This window comes from Somniosus microcephalus, chromosome 6 (genome assembly GCF_052327205.1).
Source record: "Somniosus microcephalus isolate GS21.2 chromosome 6, FLI_Smic_1.0, whole genome shotgun sequence".
In the NCBI taxonomy this organism is placed as follows: Eukaryota; Metazoa; Chordata; class Chondrichthyes; order Squaliformes; family Somniosidae; genus Somniosus; species Somniosus microcephalus.
The window spans coordinates 153877077-153896100 of record NC_140992.1 but is presented as its reverse complement, the minus strand read 5'-3'; positions in this window follow the sequence as shown (position 1 = coordinate 153896100).

Below are 19024 nucleotides of genomic sequence, written 5' to 3'. Positions count from 1 at the left end.
TGTATGTCCTGTATACAAATAATATGTGTGTGTCCTGTATATACAGAGTGTGTATGTGCCCTGTATACACAAAGTGTGTGCGTGTGTCCTGTATACACAGAGTGTGTGTGTATGTCCTGTATACAGAGAGCGTGTGTGTGTGTCCTGTATACACAGAGTGTGTATTTTTGGCCTGTATACAAAGTGTGTGCGTGTGTCCTGTATACACAGAGTGAGTGTGTGTGTCCTGTATACACAGAATGCGTGTGTGTGTCCTTTATACTCAGGATATGTGTGTATGAACTGAATACAGAGTGCATGTGTGTGTGCCCTGTATACTCAGACTGTGTGTGTGTCCTGTATACACATAGTGTGTGTATGCCCTGTATACACAGATTGTGTGTGTGTCCTGTATAAACAGAGTGTGCGTATGTCCTGTATACACAGAGTGTGTGTGTGTGTCCTGTATACACAGAGTGTGTCTGTGTTTCCTGTATACACAGTTGTGTGTGTGTGTCCTGTATACACAGAATGTGTGTGTTTGTCCTGTATACACAGAGTGTGTGTGTGTCCTGTATACACGGACTGTGTGTGTGCATCCTGTATACACAGCATGTGTGTGTTTGTCCTGTAGACACAATGGCCTAGAAATTGGGTTTTGGCGCAGCAACGGCTTTAGCGCCGGAAGTTAGTGCCGGAGCTAAGTCGCGCTGGTCGGGCCAAAAATTCACTACTTCTGCGCCCAAACGGCTGCCGGCGCTGCTGAAAGCTGTTAGCGCCTGAAAACTGGCGCTATGCGCTGAATTTCGGCGCTATTCCGGCGCTGCGGCGCCCGCTGCGGTGCGGCAGGTTCGGGAAGTGCAGGCCTCCTCCTTCCCTTAAGGAGGACCTGCCTGCACCCGGCCGCGGCCCGCGATAATCTTATTAAAAATGAGCCCGGCACCTCGGACAAGTGCCGGGCTTGCTTCTGTTCCGGGGGGGGGGGGGGGGAGTCCGGGGAGGGAGCTGCGGCCAGGCGGGCAGCGGGAAAGCGGCCGGCCGCCGCGGGGCCTTTAATGCGCCGGCGCAAACTTGTGCAAGGCACCGCTGCCAGAACGTTGCTTGCGGCTGCCACGGGTGAGGCGGCCGCAAGTCAATTTCCCAGTTCGGGCGGGTTACCATGGCAACCGGGACGCTGCGCACACCGATGACGTCATCGGTGCCGGCGCAGCGCTACCGGTCTACCGCGGCGGAAGGGCCCCAGGCAATTTAGGCGCCGGCCCCAATTGCAGCGCTAGGCCCTCTAGCGCCGCAAAATCGGCGCTAAGGGCACTGAATTTCTAGACCATAGTGTGGTTGTGTGTCCTGTATACACATAACGTGTGTGTGTCAGGTATAAACAGTGTTTGTGTGTGTCCTGTATACACAGAAAGTGTGTGTGTCCTGTATATACAGTCTGTGTTTGTGTCCTGCATGCAGAAAGTATGTGTGTGTATCGTGTATACACATAGTTTGTGTGTGTGTCTGGTATACACAGAATGTGTGTGTGACCTGTATACACCGAGTGTGTGTGTCCTGTATACACAGTGTGTGTGTATGTCCTGTATACACAGAGTGTGTGTCCTGTATATACAGAGTGTGAGTGTGTCCTGTATACACAGGTTGTGTGTGTGTCCTGCATACACAGAGCGTGTGTGTGTCCTGTACACCCATAGTGTGTGTGTATGTCCTGTATAAACAAAGTGTGTATGTGTGTGTGTCCTGTACACACAGAGTGTGTGTATGTCCTGCATACACAGTGTGTGTCTTGTATACAAAGAGTGTGTGTATGTCTCCTGCATACTGAGTGTGTCCTGTATACACAGAGTATGTATGTATGTTCTGTATACACAGTGTTTGTGTATGTCCTATATACACAGAATGTGTGTGTGTGTCCTGTATACACAGTGTGTGTGTGTGTGTGTCCAGTATATACAGAGAGTGTGCATGTCCTGTGTAGCCACAGAGTGTGTGTGTCCTGTATACACAGGGAATGCATGTGTCCTGTATACCCTCAGAATGTGTGTGCCCTATATACACAGAGTGTGTGTGTTTCCTGTATACACAATGTATGTTTGTGAGTCCTGTATACAAATAGTGTGTGTGTGTGTGTCCTGTATACACACATTCTGTGTGTTTCCTGTATACACAGAGTCTGTGTGTGTGTACTGTATACACAGATTGTGTCTGTGCATGTCCTGTGTACACATTTGTGTGTGTGTGTCCAGTATACACAGAATGTGTGTGTTTGTCCTGTAGACACAGCGAGTGTGTGTGTGTCTCCTGTGTACACAGAGTGTGTGTGTCCTGTATACACAGAATGTGTGTGTTTGTCCTGTATACACAAAGTGTGTGTGTGTGTGTCCCGTAAAATGCAGAATGTGTGTGTGTGTGCTGTATACACAGTGTGTGCATGTGACTTGTATACACAGAGTGTGTGTGTCCTGTATGGACAGTGTATGTGTATGTCCGTATACACAGAGTATGTGTGTGTGTCCTGTATACACAAAGCATGTGTGTGTCCTGTGAACACACAGCGTGTGCGTGTCCTGTATACACAGAGTGTGTGTGGTGTGTGCGTGTCCTGTAAACACAGAGTGTGTGTATGTGTCCTGTATACTCACAGTGTGTGTACGTGTCCTGTATACTCAGAGTATGTGTGTGTCCTGGATACCCAGTGTGTATGTGTGTGTCTGTATACACAGAGTGTGTGTGTTTCCTGTATACACAGTTTGGGTTTCTGTGTCCTATATACAAATAGTGTGTGTATGTGTCCTGTATACAAAAATTGTGTGTATGTCCTGTATACACAAAATGTGTGTGTTTTTCCTGTATACACAGAGTGTGTGTGTGTGTGTGTCCTGTATACACAGTGTGTGTGTGTCCTGTAAACACAGTGTGTGTGTGTGTCCTGTATAAAGAGAGAATGTGTGTGTCCTGTATACCCACAGAGTGTGCGTTTCCTGTATAAACAGAGTGTGTGTGTGTCCTGTAAACACATAGCATGTGTGTGTCCTGTATACACAAATTGTGTGTGTGTCCTTTATACACAGTGTGTATGTCCTGTATACACAGTGTGTGTGTGTGTCCTGTATACACAGAGAGTGTCTGTGTCCTGTATATTCAGAATGCGTTTGTGTGACCTGTATACAGATTGCATATTTGTGTGTCCTGTATACACAGACTGTGTGTGTGCCCTGTATACACAGAGTGTGTGTTTATGTCCTGTATACACAATGTGTGTGTGTATGTCCTGTATACAGAGAGTGAGTGTGTGTGTGTCCTATATACACAGTGTGTGTGTATGTCCTCTATATAGAGTGTGTGTATGTGTCCTGTATACACAGAGTGTGTGTGCCCTGTATACACAGTGTGTGTGTGAGTCCTTTGTGCACAGAGTGTGTGTCTATGTCCTATATACACATATGTTTTTGTGTCCTGTATATGCTGAGTATGTATGTGTCCTGTATAAACAGAGAGTGTGTGTGTCCTGTATACACAGAGCATGTGTGTGTCCTGTATACCCATAGTGTGTGTGTATGTCCTGTATACACAGTGTGTGTATGTGTGTATGTCCTGTATACACAGAGTGTGTGTGTGTCCTGTATACATAGAGTGTGTGTATGTGACCTGTATACTCAGAGTGTGTCATGTATACACAGTGTGTATGTGTGTGTCTTGTATACCCAGAGTGTATGTGCATGTCTGTACACACAGATTATTTGTGTGTGTCCGGTATACAGAGAGTGTGTGTGCATGTCCTGTGTACACAGAGTGCGTGTGTGTGTGTCCTGTATACACAGAGTGTGTGTGTGTGTGTCCTGTATACACAGAGTGTGTGTGTGTGTCCTGTATACACAGAGTGTGTGTGTGTCCTGTATACACAGAGTGCGTGTGTGTGTGTCCTGTATACACAGAGTGTGTGTGTGTGTCCTGTATACACAGAGTGTGTGTGTGTGTCCTGTATACATACAGAATGTGTGTGTGTGTCCTGTATACACAGAGTGTGTGTGTGTGTCCTGTATACACAGAGTGTGTGTGTGTGTCCTGTATACACAGAGTGTGTGTGTGTGTGTCCTGTATACACAGAGTGCGTGTGTGTGTGTCCTGTATACACAGAGTGTGTGTGTGTGTCCTGTATACACAGAGTGTGTGTGTGTGTGTCCTGTATACACAGAGTGTGTGTGTGTGTCCTGTATACACAGTGTGTGTGTGTGTGTCCTGTATACACAGAGTGTGTGTGTGTGTGTCCTGTATACACAGAGTGAGTGTGTGTGTCCTGTATACACAGAGTGAGTGTGTGTGTCCTGTATACACAGAGTGTGTGTGTTTGTCCTGTATACACAGAGTGTGTGTGTGTGTCCTGTATACACAGAGTGTGTGTGTGTGTGTCCTGTATACACAGAGTGAGTGTGTGTGTCCTTTATACACAGAGTGAGTGTGTGTGTCCTGTATACACAGAGTGTGTGTGTCTGTCCTGTATACACAGAGTGTGTGTGTGTGTCCTGTATACACAGAGTGCGTGTGTGTGTGTCCTGTATACACAGAGTGTGTGTGTGTGTCCTGTATACACAGAGTGTGTGTGTGTGTGTCCTGTATACACAGTGTGTGTGTGTGTGTCCTGTATACACAGAGTGTGTGTGTGTGTGTCCTGTATACACAGAGTGAGTGTGTGTGTCCTGTATACACAGAGTGTGTGTGTTTGTCCTGTATACACAGAGTGTGTGTGTGTGTCCTGTATGCACAGAGTGTGTGTGTGTGTGTCCTGTATACACAGAGTGTGTGTGTGTGTCCTGTATACACAGTGTGTGTGTGTGTGTCCTGTATACACAGAGTGTGTGTGTGTGTGTCCTGTATACACAGAGTGAGTGTGTGTGTCCTGTATACACAGAGTGTGTGTGTGTGTCCTGTATACACAGAGTGTATGTGTTTGTCCTGTATACACAGAGTGTGTGTGTGTGTCCTGTATACACAGAGTGTGTGTGTGTGTGTCCTGTATACACAGAGTGAGTGTGTGTGTCCTTTATACACAGAGTGAGTGTGTGTGTCCTGTATACACAGAGTGTGTGTGTCTGTCCTGTATACACAGAGTGTGTGTGTGTGTCCTGTATACACAGAGTGTGTGTGTGAGTCCTGTATACACAGAGTGTGTGTGTGTGTCCTGTATACACAGAGTGTGTGTGTGTGTCCTGTATACACAGAGCGTGTGTGTGTCCTGTATACACAGAGCGTGTGTGTGTCCTGTATACACAGAGTGTGTGTGTATGTCCTATATAAACAGAGTGTGTGTGTATGTCCTGTATACACAGAGTGAGTGTGTGTGTGTGTGTGTGTCCTATATACATGTGGGGCTTGATTTTAAATCAGCCGTCAGGCGGGCTTTGAGGAGTGTGTGGGGTTTAAAATCACAAAACCTGTGGGTCGGGTCCCCCCCTGCCTGGTTCCTGAAACCTAGCCATTTTAACCCAGGCATGTCTGATGGTCCCGAATCAGTCCCACCTGCATCAGGCGGGACTGGTCTTTTGGGCCCTTAAACAGCACTCATTGGCCTTTATAATCCCATTTTAACAGGCCCTTGCCTGTTTAAACCTTTTCCCACATAAAACACGTCTGGTGGTGATCACGCCTGTGGAACCTGGCATGAGCACTATTGGCTTGCTAACTATCAGTTGCAGGTCAACCATTAAAGAGGAAATTTGATCAGTCATCATTTGCAGGTGGCAGGATTTTGTAGTTTCAGGCCTGGAGCAACTTTTACCAGGCTTAACCACGCCTGTGGAAGATTGGAGCCTCACACACTTCTCCAGTGTGACCTCCTGCAAAACCCCTCTCGCGAGCCTCACTCAGCGCTTCCTCAACTGAGGCATCTACCAGAAGCATGGAGGCCTTTTTTGCCTTCCCTTCTTGGCATTAGAGGACCTCCAGCCCCATTCGGGAAATGACGCACGCCACAACTGCAGAAGTTGCCATCAGAATTTTTATGCAAAACAAACAACTGATGGAATTTTTACAGAATAAACAACATTTCACCTAAGTGACTACCCTTGTGACTATTTGTGCTTTATTTTCCTCTTATGCGTGCTCCTACGTAGTGGTTCCCCTGTGGTTTCAGCAAATGTGGAGGCCCCTTGCTCACTTTCCTGCTGCTCCTGTCTCGACACCTTTGGTGGGCGTCCTCTGGGGTGGCGAGCCTGTGAGGGCTCATCAGCAGTCTGCTGCTCCTGCGGCTGTGAAGGAGTTGAGACGTCTATCTCAGTTGGGTGTGGACTCCGGCGGGCTCTGACCAAGTGCTCTGCAGTGGCATGGAAGTGTGAGCGCTTGGAAAGGAGCCCCCACTTCCTTGAGGTCTGCCACCAAACTCCCTCTCATGTGTCAGGTCCCCCTCAGTGCCCGCAAGTGTCTTGAGAGCACCTTGCTGCACATCAGGGGGCCTTGGTGACCCATATCTGCAATGGTAGTCCTACTCAGAAGGTCTGGTTTCTCTGTTCAATAGATGCCCATCGCTCCTCAAGAGATTTCATTCTATTCTGAACACTCACCATGTTTTCCATACCCTGGCAACTAACCTCCTCCATGGCCATAGCCCTCCTCTCCTCTACCGTAGCCAGCATTACCACAGAGGCAGCAATCATTTCCACGTAGGTAACCATTCTTTCCGTGTTCATGCGTTCATGCGCCATTGACTCCAAAAAGGCTCTGCCCATGTTCGCTATGGACTCCTCCATTTGCTCCACACTCACAGCGACCCTGGAGACAAAACCTGCCAGAGACTCCTGCATCTGTGCATGGAGTACCATCACCTCTGATCTGACGGATGGACCCAGAGGCAGAGGGTCGACATGCAGCTGAGCCGAGCTGGCAGAGTCCTGCGCCCTCCGACGAGGGCTCTCCACTGCTGTCCCTGTCTCCACAATCTGCTGATGCTCACTTGTGAGCTGTGATACACCAGGTGACAACACTACTCTATGTCCCAAAGGCCCCACCGAGGTGTGAGTGTCTGCGCTGGTGCCGGGTGCGCTTATTTCTGCTGACGCTGCACCCTCAGAGGTTGCAGATTCCTCTGAGAAGTCTGGCACCTCAGGCTCTTCCTCCTGAACACTGGGGACGGGGGCTCTCGATGGTCCTGTGGGGGAGTCAAGGAAAAAGTTAGAGATGTAATGCCAAGGTTACATGTAAGAAGTCACACAACACCAGGTTATAGTCCAACAGTTTTATTTGAAATCACAAGCTTTCGGAGCGCTGCTCCTTCATCAGGTGAAGTGGAGAGATGCCTATAGACACAGATTATATAGTCAGAGAATAATGCCAGATGATTACAGGTAATCTTTCTAACTGCCATTTATCACACCTCGGAAGAGAGATAAACACAGCGATCAAAGGTGTGAATGGTGTCCAAACAGGTTAGTCAGGAAAACATTACATCAAAGTACAATGAGGTGGGGTCACAAGAGGTCAAATGTTGCAGATGCTGGGGTCTGTATGAAAAACAAAAAACAGACAAAAAAACATTTTTTTTTGCTGGAAATCACAGCAGGTCCGGCCTCATCTGTGTAGAGAGAACAAGCCAATGACGACTCGAGTCTGGGTGACCCTACATCAGGTGAGGTTACATGTAGCATGACATGAACCCAAGATCGAGGTTGAGGCCGTCCTCATGAGTGTGGAACTTGGCTATCAGTTTCTGCTCTACGATTTTGCGTTGTCGTGTGTCTCGAAGGCCACCTTGGAGAATGCTTACCCGAAGATCGGAGGCTGAATGTCCTTGACTGCTGAAGTGCTCCCCGACTGGGAGGGAACACTCCTGCCTGGCGATTGTTGCGCGGTGTCCATTCATCCGTTGTCGCAGTGTCTGCTTGGTCTCGCCGATGTACCATGCTCCGGGGCATCCTTTCCTGCAACGTATGAGGTAGACAACGTTGGCCGAGTCACATGAGTATGTACCATGTACCTGGTGGGTGGTGTCCTCACGTGTGATGATGGTATCTGTGCTGATGATCTGGCATGTCTTGCAGAGGTTGCCGTGGCAGGGTTGTGTGGTGTCGTGGTCGCTGTTCTCCTGCAAGCTTGTGATTTCAAACAAAACTGTTTGACTATATCCTGGTGTTGTGTGACTTCTTACATTTGTCCACCCCAGTCCAACTCTGGCATCTCCACACCAAGGTTACATGCACATTGCATTTTGCAGATGATCATATGTCCATATGATGTAGCTTCAGAAGCATTATCAGCGACTCATGCAATGCCAATGAGAGAGATGGAAAACTATTCTGTCACCAGCTTGCGGGGATGCACCTGCCTGCCTGTCCTCCTGCCCTGGCTCGCTCTCTCCTGTTGTGGGCTCTGTTTTCCTGCAATGAGGGAGACAAGTGGAGGTTGAGTGAGAATGAAGGAGTGAGTGCAGAGATTGCATAGCATAGCTACCTAGAAGGAGACAAAGATGGAGTGAGGTTGCAAGACCAAGGGCCCTCCGTGTGTGTTGTCAGTTGTGTTCAAAGCATCAGAGTGAGAGGAAGTGTGAGGGCTGCATGGTGGAATAGTTATGTGAATGTGAGCATAGAGAGAGAGGGAATGGGTAAGTGTGTGTGCATGGATGTGAGGGTGAAGTGGGTTGTGGAGGAAGAGATTGCTAAAGCTGAGTGCTGGTGAGGAAAGGCAATGGGATCAGATTGAGGGTGATGGAAACTTCATACAGTACTTACTTTTCCAGTGCGATGAAGGCCATGGAATCTTTTCCTGCACTGCATCCAGGTGCGCCGTGTGAGCCCCAGGGAGTTGACTTCACCAGTCACCTGTATCCACACAGCCTTGGTCTGACTGGGAGGCCTCTTCTTCCCTGAAGAAGGGAACAGGACCTCCCTGTGGGCCCTAGCACCACCCAGCAATGCCTGGAGGGAAACCTCATCAAATTTGGGGGCAGCTCTTACCCTCCTGCTGGCCGTTGCTCCTGCAGGCTCCTGTGCCAAATTAATGGTAAAGTTTGGAAGCCTGCAGAAGAAGCAAGGCTTGCTGTGGAACTTAAAAGCAGCAGCAATGATGACGTAATATTCTGCGATTTTCTGACTGGTAATACTCAATTGCCAAGGCTTCCCACACATTGGAAATCAATTGGCCAATTGAGTTAAAATTGCATCAATCTCACAGACCCATTTAGATTCGTGTGGGAAACACTAAATTTGGGGAACCCAACAATTCCCCGCACCTGAGTTAAAATTGACCCCTTAAAATCTACAGTCTCATCTCATCTCACATGATAGTTAGAAACTGCTCAGGTTCTGTTGTTGCTGCCCCACATGTCATCTCAAATGCCTTGAAAATAGTTGGAGGCAGCTGTCTGCCTATCTCTGTTTTATTTTTGGCAGGTTTTGTGCTCTTCAAGGTGAAGGGTGTGAGAGATGTAAGGGTTTTTTTCTCCGAGGTCGCAGAGGTTTCTCTCGCCAGAGGCCTCTCTCTCTCTTTTGCACAGTAAAACCTTGAGTGGTTTGACCCACTCGCCCCTTAGATTCTAGACACTGGTGTAAATGCAGGAACTACAATGCAGAGAATACTCTGATAGACCAAGTTAATGAATCAAAATGGAATTTTATTGCATATGGAAAAACAAATCAAATGCAAGCAAATGAGAGGGTACATGGGAGGGAAAAACAAATCATAACAATACATTACTGGCTAAAATAGATACAGGCATATTATACTTTACAACAGTCATCATGAAATGGGGAAACACACGGAACATCGAGGGACAACAACTCATGTTAATTATACCCAAAATGACCACCCATTTTAACCTATCTAGATCCGATTATGAAGGGCCAGAAACATGCTCACCAATCCAGTTGGAAAAGTATAGAGTTTTGAAACAGGTCTGCGTTTTGATCCCCTCAGGCATCCTGTTTCCTCATGGTCAGTGGAGCCACAGCAGGCTGCCCCACAACTCTCTCTCGCTCTCTCTCTCTCTCTCTCGAGGTGAAGGTCACGGACAGGCTGGACACTGACAGGACTGGATGTCAGCGGAGATCATCAGCTTGACCACGGTTGGAAGCCCCTAGCCGGCTTTCATAGGTTTCTTCAGTAGTTTTACTACCCTCCCGTTTCGTCAACGGCCCGGGGTTGGTCGATGATCTCCTGATGTTTTACCCCGGGGCGGGACGCCGGCTCGAACTGTCTTCTTCTCCGAACTCCAGCTGCTATCTAAGGTAACGGTTATTACCGAAGATCCCACGAAGATGATGAAGAATGGAACCTCTCTCCCCAATATCTAAGATGAAGCTACTCCTCTCACTACCCCCGGTGTCTCCAATTATACTTCTCAGAAGAAGCCTCTATCTCCCGCCAAATCAAGGTTAGTATTTGTTTAACTTTTGGCGGGCTTATGGCACAGCGGGGTAGTTATTATATTTAAACTGCTTTCAGGATGGCCGGTGATGGCCATCTCTGGTCTGGAATGACCTGTTAATGTTTTTAATGTCTTCTTGATGTCTTTAACGGGTCCTTGATGCGTTCTTTATGAATATGGAACTGTTCCCCTTTGTCTGGGTAAACATTTAGATGGCCTTTATCTACAGGCCGATCTGACTGGGTCTGCATCCAATGTTTATGTATGTGTGGGTGTCTGATTTCGTTTTCTCAGAAGCGGTTTCCAGAACTTACTGTGGGTTGAATCCACAATGGCAGTCTGGGGACTGCAGGAGCCATTTTAAAGTGTCCCAATGAGCTAGTCACGGGGTCTGGTGGCCATTTTGTGTGCCCCTTTTTCTGGGCTTCTTTTAAAACAGTCTTTTAAAATCAAGGCCTCTTCTGCCAGAGGACCCTTATAGTACAATATTAATTTTGCGAATTCTACAGTCCCCCCTGATGATATTATAACTTGCTTGAAGTATCATAATTCTGGGTGAGCAAATTTTCTGACTTTCCTTAATTAAACCATCCCCTCTAATTACCTATCTATGACCCCACGACACATGTATTTCCCATTTCAGCAAACCTACAGTGTACATTAAGCATCTATAGATGGCAATCATTGGATTGAAAATCTGACACATACATTTCCAGGCGTGGAGCGGAGCCTAATACCCCTACACCACCTGGTTCATACACATTATCTTTTATTAATACCAACTCGCTTAATAAACTTCAATAATAAAGAATAAAGTACACACACAACTTACACATGACCAAACATCAAACAAAAAGGAGGGAGATAGCAGCAAAAATCTAAACAGGTGTCCCTTCTTCTACCCGCACATAATGCTCCCTCCATTCTCCCCTGTTCTCATACTTCTGTGAATGTCTTGTAGGATTCAAAAATTGGACTTCATATTAATAAGGGTCAAATGGCAGACGAGGCCATGATTTTAAAGACTGTTTTAAAAGAAACCCAGAAAAAGGGGCATACAAAATGGCCACCATACCACGTGACCAGCTTATTGGGACACTTTAAAATGGTTCGTGCGCAACCTCAGACAGATTTGTGGATTCAACCCACAGTAAGTTCTGGAAGCCGTTTCTGAGAGAACGAAACCAGACTCACAAGTATGCATATGGATTAGATGCAGATCTACTCAAGATCGGCCTGGAGACAGAGGCCATCAAAATGTTGACCCAGACAAAAGGGGACAATTTCATATTCATGAAAACAGCACCCAGGACTAGATAATAAGATCAGCAGGACATTAAAAGCAATGAAGGTAATTCCAGACCAGAGATGGGCCTGTTACCAGCCATTTAAGACATTTTAAAATATAATGACTACCCCACTGTGCTCCCAGCCCGCCAAAAGTAAAACAAAGACTAACCTAATTTTGGGCGGGAAGTGAAGCCTCTGGAAGAAAGGTGTATCTGGAGAGACCTTTCGGCAGTTGGGGGAAGCTTGGAGAGGTACAGAGGCCAGAGAGAGTTGGAACGCAGACAGTTGCAAGCCTGCAGCTTGAGCTCAGACACACAGTTTGAATCCGGACACCCAGAAGAAGAAGCAGGCAATCGCAGGAGGCCGAAGAAAGCCAACATCGAGAAGGCCGTCTCAAAACCGGCGTTCCGCCCCAGGGAAGCACATCGGGAGATCATCGACCATCCCCGGGCCATTGCCGGAATGAGAGGCCATCGACCCAACTTGGGAGAAGAGACAAAAAAAATTAAATCCCCAAGAGCAGAAACCTTCCAGCCACCCGGCTCGGGAGAAGAGAAGAGAAAAGAAACTGAAGAAGTGATGGGAGCCAGCCCAAGGCTCCTCTAACCAGGGTCGAGCCGACGATCCTCGACCCCGTCGACATCCAGGCCCGCCGGTGTCCAGCCGCCCCCGACCCCCACCTCAGGAGAGAGGTGTGGCGCAGCTCGCAGGGGCTACACGATCCACGTGGAGACGAAACGCCTGGAAGGACCAAACACAGACTCGATTTCAAAACCTTGCACTTCCTAGTGGGATTGGTGAGCATGTTTCTTGCCCTTCGCAATCAGATCTAGATAGGTTTAATAAGGGGGTGAATTTAAGGGTACAATTAACATGAGTTGTCCCTCGATGTTCCGTGTGTTTCCTTATTTCATAATGATCTGTGTAGAGTATAAGATGCCTGTATTTGTTTTAGTTAGTACTGTGCCGTTATGATTTGTTTGTGTGTTTTTCCCTCCCATATACTCCCTTATCTGCTTGCATTTGATTTGATATTTTTCCTTATGCAATAAAATTTCATTTTGTTTCATCAAATTTGGTCTACAAGAGTTTTCTCTACATTGTAGTTCCTGCACCTAAGTCCAGAGTATAGAATCTAAGGGGCGAGTGGATCAAACCACTCAAGGTTTACTGTGCAAGAGAGAGAGGCCTTTGGAGAGAGAAACCTCAGGGAAACCTCTTGAGGAAAACCCCTTACAGTCTGACCTTTTTACAGTGTACAAACAGTAAATAAATCACAATAAAAACCTGACACACTACAAGGATGTGGGAAACTATCCTAATCCAAGAAGGGACTTCTACATTAGTGAACAGGTCCCACCACGGTGGGGTTACTATATCCAATATGCTTGCCCCTATCTCTAAAGTCTTCTGCACCAGTGTGTAAAAATGTTTCTGTGAAACGACAATGGCTTTTCATATCTTGGAGAGGTGTTCAGGGAGAGGGGGAATGATATATCCAAAATGTGCAACGAATCGTTCCAGATCGTTGAAATTCTCTTTAACAGTGATGTGAACAGTGGAAGGTTCAGGAGTGGGGACAATTCGCTCTTGGGCCACTTGAACTTCTGCCTTGGGCTTGAAGCAGAAACTGCTGTCACTCACCGGACACCAGCCGTGCTGTCCATGTTGGTAGTGGGGCGCTGCAGTGGTGACACAGTATGTCACACCTCCTAAATATGCCACCTGCGGGGGCACATGGCCTTGTGCCATTACCTCCATGTTGCAATTTATAGGCTTCGCGCCAGCAGTTCTGAACCCGCACTGTCGTTTCGAATAGGCATTCAAGTGCTGGGGACACAGGATGATGTGTGCTCCCCGGCTCCAGCACCCCGAGAGGTCGGTACCCATCATTGCATGCTCCCATCGAATGATGTAAGGTGGGACCGCTGTATAGCGAACGTGTGCACCCCCCTGAATGAATCCAATGTTCTCCACCCTGTATACCGGGGGTGGGTTTCGCTGTCTTTCCCATCACTGGCATTCTTACCACTATACCAATAATGGTGTGATTAGACCGTCCACAGTCCACTGGGACTGGGTAGGCTTCTGAAGCTAGTTTGAGCTGGCATGGACTTAATGCATTGTCAAAAGGGTGGAGGGCTGCGAGGTGCTTGTTGCTGATCCAGGAGCGGAGTAAACCTTGTTTTAAATCCTCCATATTAATGCGGCCCTCGCCCAGTAACCACGCCCCGTACAGCACGCAAGCTTCGTTCTGCGCAGCCTGATCGGACGCATTCCGATCCTCCCTGATGAGAGCATTTACCGTTTTAGCGTGTTTCTCCAGTTCAGCAATAATTTCTTTTAAGTGTAGTGTCATGGCCTGGTCCTCATGTGACTCAGAACCCACTACCTTGTTCTCGTCAGTCAGTATCTTTCGTAACTGTGTTTTCAAACCATTAATCTGGGTCTGCAGCTCCACGTCATCCAGAGTGTTGATGACGGAAGTACCTGTGTTAAAAGCTGTGAAAATATAATTTACTGCACCCCTTCTTTGTCTCCCTACCCTGTCCAAGACCTCATGTGGCATCCTGTACAATTCAGCTCTGTCTACATCAGCAAAGTCGAATTCATAAAACTGTCTGAACATGTTTGTTAACAGGACCTGGTACAACTGCTCCGTTTTCTTGGGGCACCACTCTAGCAATCGCACCTCGGTGAGGTTTAAAATCACTGAGGCCACTGCATAGTGCACCCCTTGGTACAGCACCTGACCTGTGGGTACCAATACCAATCCGTTCCCGGGTCCCTTGGTAGTGGTGGGGCACCCTTCCTTGCGGGCTTTGGCTACCGGTATCGTGGGCAGGGGCTTGCGGCGGCGCGTGATGAGCTCAGTGGCGTTTACTGGGATCTGAGAGTATGGGACTCCGCACGCCCGTGTGCTGACATCCCACCTCATTCCTTTCCCAGCATCCTGCCACTGCCTTTGGAAAAAGATGGAGACGCCAGTGGAGCAGGCGCTTTCTGAACCCCACATACAGATGTAGATCCCCTCATCTGGTACCCACCATTTGTCCCAACAGACACTCAACCCCCCTTGAGTCCCCGTAATATTCCGATGGATATTGTTACCCAGTCTCTCCCACTCGACCGTGGAGTTATTCATGGTCTTACTCAGCTTCCGAAGCCACCACCAGCGGTCCAAAGGAACATGTCCATGACAAACCAGGCAAATCTTCTTCCCGACGGTGACGCTGACTCTGGGTGCGATGACCCTCACTCGGGGGCACATCAAGGAAGTCTCCCGGTATGCAAACCCAGACTGGCTGGAGTATTCTGTAGAGTTCGACCCCATCCATCCAGGCCACCTCCCTTTGTGGAAATAGGTGGCGGTCTCCTCATCGCCCCGCGCACCCGACCCATCGGTCGCGATGGGGGCTGTGCTCCCCGAGCACCCGTAGATCCTGGAGTCCTTGGTGCGGCCCCGATAGGCCCAGCTCCACCCGATCACCACGAACGCGACGAGAATCCCTCTCATCTTTCTTGCTCCTGTAACAAGATTAAACGATACAGCCAGGCTCCCGAGAGATTCTGGCTTAGGTGAAGGCATGATCGGGTCTTTCGACCTCGATCCCAAACACACACATACTGAGCAGATTCCAAAACTACTTAACACTAATCACTTTAATATTTACACACCTTAAACTTAATCAAACTTAAACTTAACTTATGTACAGCGCCGCCCGTCCCCGGGCGGCTTGCCTAATCCCTAATTGGACTGCAGCTTGCCGTTCCTTGTGGCAGGGCTGCACTGACTTGTGGCTTGGGTTCCCCGCAGCCTTTTGCTGTCAATTGGGGACTGCGTTTTGCCAGGGATTTCACAAGTCTGCGTTTAATGAAAACGGGGGAATCGGGCCAAGGTTTTACGGGCTGAGGCATTCGAGCCGACCTGCGAGGAGGTACTTTGGGCGTGGCTCCCTCAGCGAGCCGACCTTCGGTTGGGACTTTAGCCCTCACAGCCCATGGCACCTCCACGGCTGCCGGCTTCGGCTCCCTTCCCTCAGGCTCCGCCCCTTTGGGATTTGGGTCTGTGGCAGATGGCACCTCCTCACCTGTCCCTACTGGTGGAGGATCTCCGCCCCCAATATCTACCTCCCCTAAGCATGAATCGAGGGCGGGACCTCCGTCCTCCGACTCCACCTCCTCCAGAATCATGTCGAGGGCGGGGCCTTGCTGTTCGGGCTCCTCCTCGTTCGAGTCCCAGGCCAGTGGGGAAACCTCCCAGGTGGGCAGGACAGCTTCTCCCTCCAAGCAGGCTGCGGTTCCAGCCTGTGTGGTCTGTGACTTATTGCATGCCTCAGGCTTGTAGGGGGTTTCTCTTGCTCGTTCTGGTCTCCTGCCAGGTTTCGTGCAATAATTTCCCTTGAGTGGTTCGACCTACTCCCCCTACGGTTCTAGACCTTGGACATAGATGCAGAGAACAGTAGTGCAGAGAAAGAACTCAATAGACCAGGTTGAATAGCACGAAATGGACGCTTTTATTTTTAAACAGTTTGAAGCATTACAAAATACATGTCATAGGCACAGATTAAAGTAACTACAATCATGCACAAATTTATGAACTTGACTCTATGGAAATGGGGAACACACGGCACATCGTAAAAGGGGAAACACATTACGAATTACGCTTAACTCCCTCCCCTATACCTAAACTAAGTTTCGACCTGGGGAACCTGGGATCATGCTCACCACTCTCGAAATCGCGAAGAAGGGGGTTCGCAGCCTTTTGGCACCGCTTTCCGTCGTCACGTGGATTTGGAAGCTTCTGGCGCAGTTGATGTTTTCTCTCCCTCGAGGCGGTGGGGTAGACACAGCCTCGATGAGCGCTCGTCAAGGTTGAGATCCACTAAGTCTGTCGTGGATTTTTGTTCATGGAGTAGAACAACAACCCAATGGGATGTTGAGACACGGAAGTGTCAGGCCCGGAATGTCCTCTCTCTGGCCTGGATCGTCGGTTTTCCAGAGGGTTTCATCTCCGTCGGCCTGGGTCGTCGATGATCTCCCGGCCTCAGTACCCGGGTCACCCTCGTCGTCTGCTCGTCGTGTCCGAGCCTTGCTTGGCTGAACCCTGACCACATTGTCTTTTTACCGAAACCGTCCGTCTTTAAAAAGACGAAAACGTTTTCATCGATTCTGCATCTGCCGAAGTGGAAGAGGCGCCGATCCTGGCACCGTCCGTCCTTCATTCGTTCCTTGTAGGCGAAGTCCTTGAAGAAAAGTCTGAGGTCGTCCAAGAAGCAGAAGCAGCCGCCGTCCAGTCAAGTGAAGTTGTTCCCGTAGAAGTCAAGCGTAGTTGCTCAAGTAACCCGAAGTCCCAAGTAACTTAGATGGACTTTCAATCCATAGTTATACTCTTTTGGGACAGTCTTATCTCCCGCCAAATCATAGTCCTGTCTTTGTATTAATTTTGGCAGGCAGAAATCTCTGCAGGGGCGCTTTGTCTTGTAATGGAGCCGGTGATAACCTAAACTGGCCTTCCTGGCCGATAATGTCTTTCAATGTCTTTTGCATTGTCACCGTGGCTCGGTTCGCATATTGATCGGTCCGGAGATTTTCCTTGATGGCTGCTAAACGGTTTTTCCTTTGTACAATAAATGGGTATAAGTGTTTTTGCATTGTCCGCCCATATCTTGATGGGCCCCATCCTGTACTTAGAATCCATTGAATATGTATGCTGTTTCTCTGAGTTTCAGTTCCCAGATACTGGCTTTCGCGGGCTTACTGTCTTCAATCCACAAGCCTGTCTGGCTTGCAGTAACAGAAATAAAATGGTTCAGAAACTGATCATGGGGCCTGGCGGCCATTTTGTATGCCCTTTTATCAAAGGTTTTTCTGTGCAAGCTTACTTTGGTCAATAAACAGTCTTATTTTATCCAGTTTTCTTGCGTGATTTTTGCTGAAAATTGCGAATCTTACAGGCTGAGGATTTTTACCCTCAGACCTGGCCTCAGTTGTTGGCTCCTTTGCACCTGGCTTAAACAGTTTGCACTGATTGATGTGAAACCATTTAGAAGCCCTTAGCTGACCCTCTAAAGTGCCAGCCCGCGCTGTTAACCTAGCGTTCTCCTCCCTTAAAGCCTGCTCAACTAACTTAGCCTCCGCAACCTGGCACCGCAGGTACTCCTCCATTTCACAGGAGATCTCTTCCTGTGCATGTCTTTCTAGAGGACACAGGTCGACAGGCTGCGCTGGCTCTAGTCAATTCTGTGGGTTGTCAAAGGGGGCCGAGGGAACTATCCCAAGGTATTGGTGAGACCGCACCTGGAATACTGCATACAGTTTTGGTGTCCATACTTAAGAAAAGACATACTTGCTCTCGAGTCAGTACAAAGAAGGTTCACTCGGTTAATCCCAGGGATGAGGGGGTGGTCATATGAGGAGAGGTTGAGTAGATTGGGACTCTACTCATTGGAGTTCAGAAGAATGAGAGGCGATCTTATTGAAACATATAAGATTGTGAAGGGGCTTGATCGGGTGGATGCAGTGAGGATGTTCCCAATGATGGGTGAAACTAGAACTAGGGGGCATAATCTTAAAATAAGGGGCTGCTCATTCAAAACTGAGATGAGGAGAAACTTCTTCACTCAGAGGGTGGTAGGTTTGTGGAATTTGCTGCCCCAGAAAGCTGTGGAAGCTACATCATTAAATAAATTTAAAAGAGAAATAGATAGTTTCCTAGAAGTAAAGGGAATTAAGGGTTACTGGGAGCGGGCAGGAAATTTGACATGAGTCTAGGTTCGGAATGGTCATGGCCCTGTGGGTAGTGGAGTGGGCCCAGGTGCCGTGTAGCCTTGTTCTGCTCCTACTGTGTTCTAATTCTGTGTTAGATTTCAGGAGATGGTTTTATTCCTGTTCCTGGCTGGGGTGGAGATCGCCTTTACAGCACGGTGGCATAGTGGTTAGCTCTGTTGCCTCACAGCGCCAGGGACCCGGGTTCGAATCCGGCCTCGGGCGACTGTCTGTGTGGAGTTTGCACATTCTCCCCGTGTTTGCGTGGGTTTACTCCGAGTGCTCCGGTTTCCTCCCACAGTCCAAAGATGTGCAGGTTAGGTTGATTGGCTATGATAAATTGGCCCTTAGTGTTAGGGGGATTAAATACGTGGGGTTACAGGGATAGGGTGGGATATGTGTCGGTGCAGGCTCGATGGGCCGAAATGGCCTCTATCTGCACTGTGGGGTTTCTGTGATTCTGTGAAGGTAAGTACTGTAGAAAATATAGGGACAGAGTGATCTCCTGGAAGAATTTCGATCGCCTAGATGAGTCGGAGAGGAATTTCCCAGATTTTTTTCTCCCAAATTGGCCATTGGGTCTTTATCTGGTTTTTCGCCTCTCCTGGGAGATCACATGGGTTCGGGTGGATGCAG